We start from the raw sequence: 10431 nt of genomic DNA on the forward strand, positions 1-10431 counted from the left end.
AGGATCTTCAATTCACTGCTTGAGAGTGTGGAAGAGACATGGTTAACTTGGAGTTGTCAAAGGGGAATTGGATACAAACCTGAAGAGAGAAGAGTTGCCACGTTATGGAGATAGGGCTGGGGATCAGAACCAATTGAGTTTCTCCGGCAGAGAACCACCAGAGACACGAAGGGCCGAATGGGCTTTCTCTGTGGTGTAATTATTCTAAGATTCCATGTGTATAAGTGCCGAATTCATTCTGTATCGCGCTATCCCTGGTAAAGGATTTGAGTGTCTGATTCATGATGTATTTATCAGCCTCTGGGGATGTGTGATTCATTCTGCATTGCATTCTCTGGAAAACTATGTGAGTGCGGGATTCATTATGTATTCGTAAGTCTCTGGGGGTATGTGTGAATGTCTGATTCAGTTTCCATTGCTCTGTCTCTGGTACACTATGTGAGTGCGGGATTCATTATGTATTGGTCAGTCTCTGGGGATGTGTGTGAGTGTATGATTCACTCTGCATTGCTCTGTCTCTGGTGCACTATGTGAGTGTGGGATTCATTATGTATCTGTGAGTCTCTGAGGTACTTTGAAAATCCGTATTCATTCTACCAAGAATAAACTTGATCGGGCCATTTGGACACATTGGTACATTATTGCTAGCGATCTTCAACCCAGTTTACTTAATGTTATGTTACCTGTTTATACATGAAATCTAGCCCCACTCCTATGCTTATCCAGTTTTCCCTTAAATGCAGCTGTGCTAATCGTCTTGACTGCTCAATATGACAGCCAGTTCCAAATTCTACGGACTCAGTGGGAAAACAAGTTAATATCGAATTCGCTTTGAATTTATTATTGATCATTGATATGACCGCCCTATCATATCCCATCACTCATTCCTCATATTGAGCTGTTTCTGCTACACACACAGTTAATGCCATTGTATTAAAATCCTGGAGCTCCCTCCCTCACAGCACTGTGGGTCTTCCTACACCACAGGGACTGCAGCGGTCCAACAAAGCAGCTCACCACCATCTTCTCAAGGTCAATTAGGAATGGACAATAAATTCTGGCCGAGCCAGCGAATCTCATATCCATTGAATTAATAAAAAAAAAGTTCCGCTCTGTTGCTTTTCTCAACGTTGGCCAGTAGATGTCAGCACACACAGAGAGCGACAGAACAGACAAGAACCGTTCACATTTTATTGGATGGCGAATTCAGAATTAGCATTTAGAATTACCAACGGTGGAGATGACATTTCATAATATTTTGTTATACCGAGCAGAAGTTATAATGTTGTGCTTAAACCGTCAGATTGTTGTTTTGTATTTGAGAGTGATATACATTCTTCACTGCCCTTTTCTGGCCCATTTTGTGAACGTGGGATTCATTATCTATGTCACTCACTGGTACTGTGTGAAATTGAGAGACATTCTGAACCTGTCAGTCTGGTTACTGTATGTGAGTGTGGAGACACTGTCAGCGGAACTGCCAGTACATTTGGAATTATTCTGTAACAGTCACTCTCTTGTACATTATATATGTGTTATATTCCATTCCTATATTTCATTTTCTGATACTGAGAGAGGTGGGATACATCCTGAGATGGTCAGTGGAACTGTACGTGTGGCAGGATTTTGCTCTATCAGTCAGCTTCTGGTACTGAAAATGAGTGTTGCAGGCATTCTGTGTCTGTCATTCTCTGGTACAATATATCTATGTCATATTCAGACTGCATACTGCATTTTCTGGTACTGTATGAGTGTCGGGATACTTTTGAAGTAGAACTGTAGGTGCGCAAGTGTTTTGTTCTCAAACACTTTCTGGTAATGCAGATACGTTTGGGACACATTCTGAATATCTTAATGGTGTGTGTGTGTGTTTAATCCTATCAGTCAGTACTACTCTATGTGAACGTGGAAACATTCTGAATTTGAAGTCTTTTGTGCTCTTTTTTTTTATTCATTCATGGGGTGTTAGCTTCGCTGGCTGGGCCAGCAGTTATTGTTCATCCCTAGTTGCCCTTGAGAAGGTGGTGGTGAGCTGCCTTCTTCAACCTCTGCAGTGCATGTGGTATAGGCACATTCCCAGTACAATTCGGAAGGGAGTTCCAGGATTTTGATCCAGTGGCAGTGAAGGAACAGCAATATATTTCCATGTCAGGATTTTGAGTGTAGTATCCGCTCTGTAGCCGTTACATACATGTCAGACTCTCGCAACGTGTGTGAGCGTAGGATTCAATAGAGATCTGTCAATGGCACTCTGTATCTGTGATATTGTAATGTAAGTATGGGCATCATATGTTTCTGTCATTACTTGGTTCTGTTTGGGAGAATGAGATGCATTCTGTATCTGTCAGTGGGATTAATTTTACATCTGTTAAACTTCGGTATTATAAGAAATTGTGAGATTCATTCAGTGTTTTTCAATCATCAGTATTGTATGTGAAAGTGGAGTTTATTGTGTGTATGTGTTAGTGTGTGGTCTTCCATTTGTATCCGTCAGCATCTGTTACTCTATGTGATGCTTGGACTCTTTCTAAATCTCTCAGTGGTACAATTGGTGTGCCATAGTTCTTTAGTATCGCTCAGATTCAGCTGTTGTGAGTAAGTGCAGTGAACAGCCTGTATCTTTCAGCATCTGGCACTGAAAATGTGCTTGAGAATTATTCTCTGCTTCTGTGTGAGTGTGGGATGGATTATATAACCTTCAGTCTCTGGGACTAATTATAAGTTCGGATTCATTCCACATACATTTCCAGCAGAACAACAGGCCACTGATATGGTAGGTTTAATGCAAATAATGTGTGTCCCATGCTAATCCCATTTACCAGAACTTGGCCCAGCCTTGAATGTTATGACGTGCCAAGTGCTCATCTTGGTACGTTTTAAAGGATGTAAGGCAACCCGCGTTCCAGACCGTCACCACCCTCTGGGTAAAAGTGTTTTTCCTCACATCCCCCCTAAACCTCCTGCCCCTCACCTTGAACTTGTGCCACATTATGATTGACCCATCAACTTCAGGGAACAGCTGCTCCCTATCCACCCTGTCCATGCCCCTCATAACCTTGTACACCTCGGTCAGATCGCCCGTCAGTCTTCTCTGCTCCTATTAAGATGCCGGATGGGCTCGTCCTGGAATTGAACCCGGGACCTCCCGCATTCTAACGCAACGAAAACCCCAAAGCGAGAATCATGCCACTAGGCCAATGAGCCGCCTACATGTCACTTCAATTTAATTTGCCGTTGATTTGCCTATTGGAATTTTTTGCACGCTTTGTACTGTTCTTTATCTGATTTTGAAACTCAAAGAAATCAACTCCAAAGGGCCAAAATTGTGGTCTGACAACGGATAGGACTCAAAATGAGCCCCTACTGCGATGGCCGGGAATCGAACCCAGGTCAACTGCTTGGAAGGCAGCTATGCTTACCATTATACCACCATCGCACAAGTCAGGACATCGTACTCAGCAGTTATAGCATCGCCAGAACTATATCTTGGTATTTTGCATATGATTCATAAACTGTTTTGCAATAATTCTCTCCAAGTTTATGTTATTTGCTCCAATTTATAATCTTCACGAACGAACTTACCTTCTCTCACATCTCATTTTCAGCCAGCAGATGGAACCAGTTTACAATAAATTGGCTCATGCTGTATCCGTGGACACATCGAGACAGGAGAAGATCTGTTGCTGCCCGGGCAGCGAGCCAAGCAAGCGGCCGTGGAAGAAACAAAGATCAATTACAACGGCTCCTTATAGATATCCACAAAGTACCGAACAATTAAAAAATGCAACTTATCCTGGAAAGAATGATGACGTTTCCTCTCTGAAATAACTCCACCAACACCTCCCTTAAAATAATCGATTTGCTGTAATTAATTCAATACCGATGCTTAAATTTTAGCCGCAGTTCATTTCCAGTTCTCAGACAGACACTTCCAAAGACCGGTTCCACCTCGGCGAAAATTTTCGAATTCCCGCTCAATAAATTAAATTACAGGCCCCTGTTCCGATTTTATCCTGTCCTTAGTCCCATTCATTTGTTATACCTGCAAACTGACTGGCTTCGAGGCTCATCTGTCTGACATTAGTTCACATTCTCTGCCTGCTCCTTGTAAGTTACAAACCTCTCTCATTCAACCTTGGCGAAACCCCGCGTCACAACTCAAACACACTATATTCTCCAATTCAGCTGGAAGAGGTGTCAGTAAAAGTCTCAATGCTTCTGGGAGGGGAGTTGTGTGTTAATGGAATAGAAGCTGTTCTAGAAATGGAAGCAGACTGTCTGGTTGTAGAAGCAACTGGAATGAGGCGGGGATATTGCTGACAGGTCTGGATTTAAAAGACACAAAAAACAGAAATAGCTGGAAAAACTCAGCAGGTCTGACAACATCTGCGGAGACGAATACAGTTAATTTTCGAGTCTTTGTCATACGGACTCGAAACGTTAACTGTGTTCCTTTCCGCAGATGCTGTCAGACCTGCAGAGTTTTTCCAGCTATTTTTGTTTTTGTTTCAGATTTCCAGCATCTGCATTATTTTGCTTTTATCTGCCCTGCCACCTTCAATGTTTTATGCCAGTGTACTTGATGTCCCGCTGGTCCTGCACCCTCTTAGGAATTGCAAATTTTATTTTGACTTTTCTCCCCGTGTTCTTCCGACCAAAATGAATCACTTCAGGCTTCTCCGCCAAAAAAATTAAGCCGCCGCTTGTCGGCCCTGTTTTCCAACCTGAATATAGCCTTTTGAAGGAATCGCTAATTTTCCCGAAATTCTATACTTTTTATCACAACCACAGGACAGGACAGTTTTGGACAAACACTTTCCAGGAAATGAGGACCTTTGAAATGTCGTCACTGCTCAACTGTTAGAAATTGCTGAGCTTCAGAAACTTTTCTTCTACAAGGTCAGGAATTCCCTTGCCTGGAATGAAATGGAAGCCAACATCCGTCTGGCTCTGTGGCGCAACGGATAGCGTGTTGGACTTCTAGTTACAGTTAGAAAGAGATTCAAAGGTTGTGGGTTCGAGTCCCACCAGAGTCGCTTTTTACACAGGAGCTCGATGCAAATCAGCAACTGGCTCTCGGGACAGGTAAATTGCGGCCAACAACCTCTTTCTTATACAGGTGAAACCAGTAGCTCCACAGTTACAAATCAGAACAATTTAACAGATTAAATCGCATCACCAAAGTGTGTAAAAGGTGGTAAAAGGAAGATTAGGGCCGCTTTGAGACCGAGCAGCGGTCTACATATGGAGACAGGGGTCACAGCTGATCTATTAAAGGAATACTTTGCATCTGTCTTAACCGTGGAAGAGGGTGCTGCTCAGGCAATTGTAAAAATGAGTCAATTCAGACGCGAGTTGGGTTTAAACTTGAAAGGAAGGAGGTTTTGGAGCGGTTCCCTGTCATCAAAGTTGATAAGGCACCGGGACCGGATATGACGCTGCCAAGGATGCTGCGGTAATTGAGGGTGGAAACTGCGGAGACACAGGCCACACTTATTCAATTGTCCTTTGACTCAGGGGTGTCCCAGTGGAGTAAGGAATTGCAAATGTTATACAACTCAGTCAGTTTTGAAGGCAGAGAAAACGTAGACCTGTTAAGGCACAAGGGAATAATGGAAGGCCGGATTGCATCTTTTTTAAAGCAAAGAGTCTTACAAGTCAGGCAAATGCATTGAGGGCGTTGATTAACATATGGGAATATGTTACCTTTACTATCACAGAGACATGAATGAGAGAAGGGCAGGACTGTGAACTCAATAATCTCAGGCTATAAAACCTTCAGTCGTGCTGCCGGGGGAGGGGAGTGGCGGAGGTGGTGGTGTAAAAGACGAGGGGGCATTGTAATATTAATCAAGGAATCAATTACTGCAGGAGGAAGGGATAGTATCTTAGACAGTTCCTCAGATGAGGCCATATTGGTAGGAATTAAAAACAGAAAGGGGGCAGTCACTTTGCTGGAAGTGTACTATAGGTCTCCAAACCTTCAGGGGGAGATAGAGGAGCAGATATGTAGGCTACCTTCAGAGAAGCCTATAAATAATAGGGTATTGATAGTAAGGGACTTCAACTTCCCCAATATTAATTGGGATAGTCTTAGTGTGAAAGGCTTAGAGGGGTCGGAATTCTTAAAGTACATCCTGGAGGGCGTTTTGAGCCAACATCGCAGAAAGACTTAGAAGAGAAGGGGTGGCACTGGACCTAATCTTCGGGAATGAATCCTGGCAAGTGGTAGAAGATTCAATGGCGGAGCATTTCGGGGACAGTGACTATAACGCTGCAAGATTTAAGGTACTTATGGAAAAAGACAAATGTGAACCAGAAATAATGGCCCTGAATTGGGGTAAGGCCGATTTCAATATGATAAGCAGGATCAGGACAAAGTGGACTGGGAGCAGCTACTGAAAGGAAAGTCTACATCAGAAGAGTGGGAGTCATTCAGAAAGGAGTCAGTGAGAGTTCAGGGTTAACATGTTCCCGCAAAGGTGAAGAGTTCGACCAACAAGTCCCAGAAACTCTGGATGTCAAGGGATATAAAGGATTGGATCAGTAAGAAAAACATGCTTATGGCAGATAAGGAGAACTGAAAACAGCAGAAGCCCTGGAGGAGTAGTGAAAGTTTGGGGAGGAACATAAAAAATTAATTAGGAGAGCGATGAGGGGACATGAAAAATACACTGGCAGGCAAGACAAAGTACAATCCCGAGGCATTTTATAAATATATAGAGGGCAAGAGGCTAACCAGGGAAAGAGTAGGACACAATAGAGACCAATGTGGCAACCTGTGGGTGGAGGCGGAGGGAATAGGTGAGGTTTTAAATTATTACTCTTCATCTGCGTTCTCTATGGAGAGGGACCATGCAGGTGCTGCGATCAGGGAGAAGGACTGAGCTATGCTTCCAACAAATCAGCATTGAAATGGGAGAGGTATTAACTGTTTTAGCGGGTTAATAGTGGAAAGATACCATGGCCCATATGCAATGTGTCCCAGGCTGCTTTGTGAGGCAAGGGAGGAGAATGCATGGGCTCTGACACTAATTTTCAAATTCTCTCTGGCCACAGGAGAGAGACCAGAGGACTGGCGGACAGCGAATGTGGTATCAATATTCAAGAAGGGTAGTAGGGACCAACTAGGTAATTACAGACCAGTGAGTCTAACATCAGTGGTATGGAAACTATTGGAAAAAAATTCTGAAGGGCAGAATTAATCTCCACTTGGAGTGGCAGGGATTAATCAGGGATATTCATCATGGCTTTGTCAAAGGGAGATCATGTATGACAAATTTTATTGATTTTTTGAGAAAGTGACTAGTTGTGTAGATATGGGTAGTGCAGTTGATGAAGTCTACGTGCACTTCAGTAAGGCTTTTGACAAGGTTCCGCAAGGAATAATGGTCAAGAATGTTAGGGCCCATGGGATAGAGGACAATTGGCAAATTGGATCCAAATTTGGCTTTGTGGCAGGAAACAGAGGGTGATGGTCGAATAATGTTTTTGCGAATGGAAGCCTGTGATGAGCGGTGTACCTCAGGGATCGGTGCTTGGACCCTCGCTGTTTGTAGTGTACATTAATGATTGAGACCTGAATATAGGAGGTATGATCAGTAAATTCACAGCTGATCCGAAAATTGGTGGTGTTGTAATTAGTGGGTAGGAAAGCCTTAGATTGCATTGCGATATATATGGGCTGGTAAGATGTGCAGAGCTGTGGTAATTGGAATTTAATCCTGAGAAGTGTGAGGTGATCCATTTTGGGAGGACTCACACGGCAAGGGAATACACAATGAATGCTTGGACCCGAGGAAGTACAGAGGAACAAACGGACCTTGCCGTACATGCCCATAGACTCCTGAAGGCAGCAGCGCAACTGGATAAGTTGGGTTGGAAGGCATATGGGAGAGTTGACTTTATTAGCCAAGGCACAGAATATAAGAGCAGGGAGGTTATGTTGGAGGGAAAGACAGAGTGAACGTTTCGAGACCTTTTGACTCTTCTTCAGAACTAAAGAGAAGAAATGTGGTGAAACATATATTGTTAAAGGGGGATGGGACAGGTGAAGCTGGATAGGAATCCAGTGATAGGTGGAGGCAAAGGAGAGATTGCAAAATATTTCATGAACAAAAGGTCGAAGGGGTCGTGGTGGTGGTGATACTGGATAAAGGGTGTGCTAATGGTGAAATTAAGAGTAGAAAGCAGGGTCAGCAAGTGTCAGATGGTCGTAGTGGGGGTGGGGTGGGGTGGGGTTGGGCTGGGGGAGGTGATCCAAATAAGCTAAAAGGTGGTGATAAAGCAACAAATGGAAATAAATTTTAAAAATAATAAGGGAAATAGGTGGGGAAATATATATATATAAAACTTAAAAAGTAAATATTTTTTAAAAGTGGAGTTATGGGGGGGTGGGGGGTGGGGGGTCATGAAGGAGTGAGTTCGTGATCTATTGTTGAACTCAATGTTAAATCCGGAAGGCTGTAAAGTGCTTAATCGGAAGATGAAGTGATGTTCCTCTAGTTTGCGTTGAGCTTCACTGGATCATTGCAGCAGGCCAAGGACTGACATGTGGGCATGAGAGCAGAATGGAGTGTTGAAATGGCAAGCGACGAGATGGTCTGGGTCATGCTTGCGGACAGACCGAAGGTGTTCCACAAAACATTCACCCAGTCTGCATTTGGTATCTCCAATGTAGCAGAGATCATTGTCTGGGGCCTCAGCTATTTACAATGTATATAAATGACTTGCCTTAAGGGGTTGAAGGTAGCTGAATTTAGTTATAACACATACATATGTAGGAAAGTAAGTCGGCATGAGGAGTTATAGAGTGAACAGATCAATTTAGATTGTTTGAATGAGTGGAAAATAATCGGCAGATGGAGGATAACGTGGGAAAATGTGAACTTGTTCATTTTGGCAGGAAGAATATAAAAACAGCACTTCAGTTGAATGGAGAGATACTGCAGAACTCTACAGTGCAGAGGGATCTGGGGGTCCTGGTTAATGAGTCTCAAAATGTTGGTAGAAAGGTGCAGCAAGTGATAAAGAAGACGAATGGAATGCTGTTTTTTATTGCAGAAGGAACCGAAAGTTAAAGTATGGAAGTTTTCCAACAGCTATACAGGGCGTTGCTGAGGCCACATCCGGTGGATTCTGTACAGTTTAAGTCGCCTTAGATAATAAAGGATATTATTGCATTACAGCAGGTCAGAGAAGATTTAATTGACTGATTCCTGGAATTAAAGTGTTTTCTCGTGAGGAAAATCGGATTTGGGCCTATACACATTGGAGTTTCGAAGAATGAGGGGTGATCTTATTGAAACAGATAAAACCCTGAGAGGGCTTGACAGGATGGAAGCTGAGACTATGTTTCCTCTTGTGGGGGATTCTACAATTAAGAGACGAGGTTTAAAAATGGGGGTCTCCCATTTCAGACTGACAAAGTAAATTTGTCTATTTTTCTCTCTCAGATTGTCATTCCTCTGTGGATTTCTCTTTCCCAGAGAGCAGTGGAGGCTGGGTCATTGAAAATGTTCAAGGCGGAGTTGGAGAGACTTTTGACAAAGAAGTGAGTTGAGGCTTATGGGGGCAGACAGGAAAGTGGAGCTGAGGCCACCATGAGATCAGCCATGGTGGAGATGCTTCAAGGGACGGAATGCTTCTCCCTGCTCCTGCTTTCTGTGTTCTTGTTCTTGTGTGCCTCTCTCGGCACTGCTGTCCCTGTCGAGTTCACCGTCTCGCTTGCTGCACTGATCGCCACCTCAGTAACCTCCCGTTCTCCGGCCTGGTCCCTACCCCTCACCGCCTCACTCGTTGCCCTGCTTATCACCATCTCCTCAGTCCTTCCGCTGAGATGGGGGGCGAGGCGGGTCAGGTGCGAGCTGCTGTGTAGGAGGTGAGCGGCTTGATATTGGGATGGCGAGGTGAGCGTTAAGAGGGACGGCGTGTAGCGCAGCGAGCGAGGCAGAGAGGGTTCCGGCACCTGGCATTCGGGAACAGGGTAATCAGTGAGAGGCAGCAAGTGAACCACGGTCAACGGCGAACAACGAAGACGTGAAGATCATCGACCTGAAACGTGTACACTCTTCCACTCTCCGTGCTACTGCCTGACTGGAGGTGTAATTCTTAATTGTTTCTGTTATTTCTGCAGAAATCCAAAAGGGGGGTCGACTCTTTCTGGAGGCCAATGAAAGCGTATAGCAGTTGTCTTGGTTAGAAATCGGAGGCTCGTAGGTCTCGAGGAATGGTTCTCGCTTCGGCCTTTAAATGGTTATGCGAGAGGTCCCGTGTTCAAATCCCAGGCGAGCCCTCTTGTGGTACAAAACACCTGTTGCGTTTTATTAAAAAAAAATCCTTGCTGAGCAAAAAGGCGGAATTTACTTTAACGGGGGTCAGGATTCAGAATCTGAGAAGTCTTTGCAGCGAAATTATCACTGCCGCACACGT

General features: G+C 44.0%; 2 non-coding genes across 2 annotated transcripts; one reads left to right on the plus strand and one right to left on the minus strand.

Moving 5' to 3' along the window:
- Positions 1-3364: 3364 nt before the first annotated feature.
- Positions 3365-3436, minus strand: trnag-ucc (transfer RNA glycine (anticodon UCC)). Its single transcript has one exon. It is a non-coding gene; the product is annotated as a tRNA-Gly (tRNA).
- Positions 3437-4946: 1510 nt separating this feature from the next.
- trnar-ucu (transfer RNA arginine (anticodon UCU)) lies at positions 4947-5036 on the plus strand. The gene is given in 2 exon segments: positions 4947-4983; positions 5001-5036. It is a non-coding gene; the product is annotated as a tRNA-Arg (tRNA).
- Positions 5037-10431: the final 5395 nt, after the last annotated feature.

The sequence above is a fragment of the Cetorhinus maximus genome, chromosome 31 (genome assembly GCF_964194155.1).
Source record: "Cetorhinus maximus chromosome 31, sCetMax3.hap1.1, whole genome shotgun sequence".
NCBI lineage: Eukaryota > Metazoa > Chordata > Chondrichthyes > Lamniformes > Cetorhinidae > Cetorhinus > Cetorhinus maximus.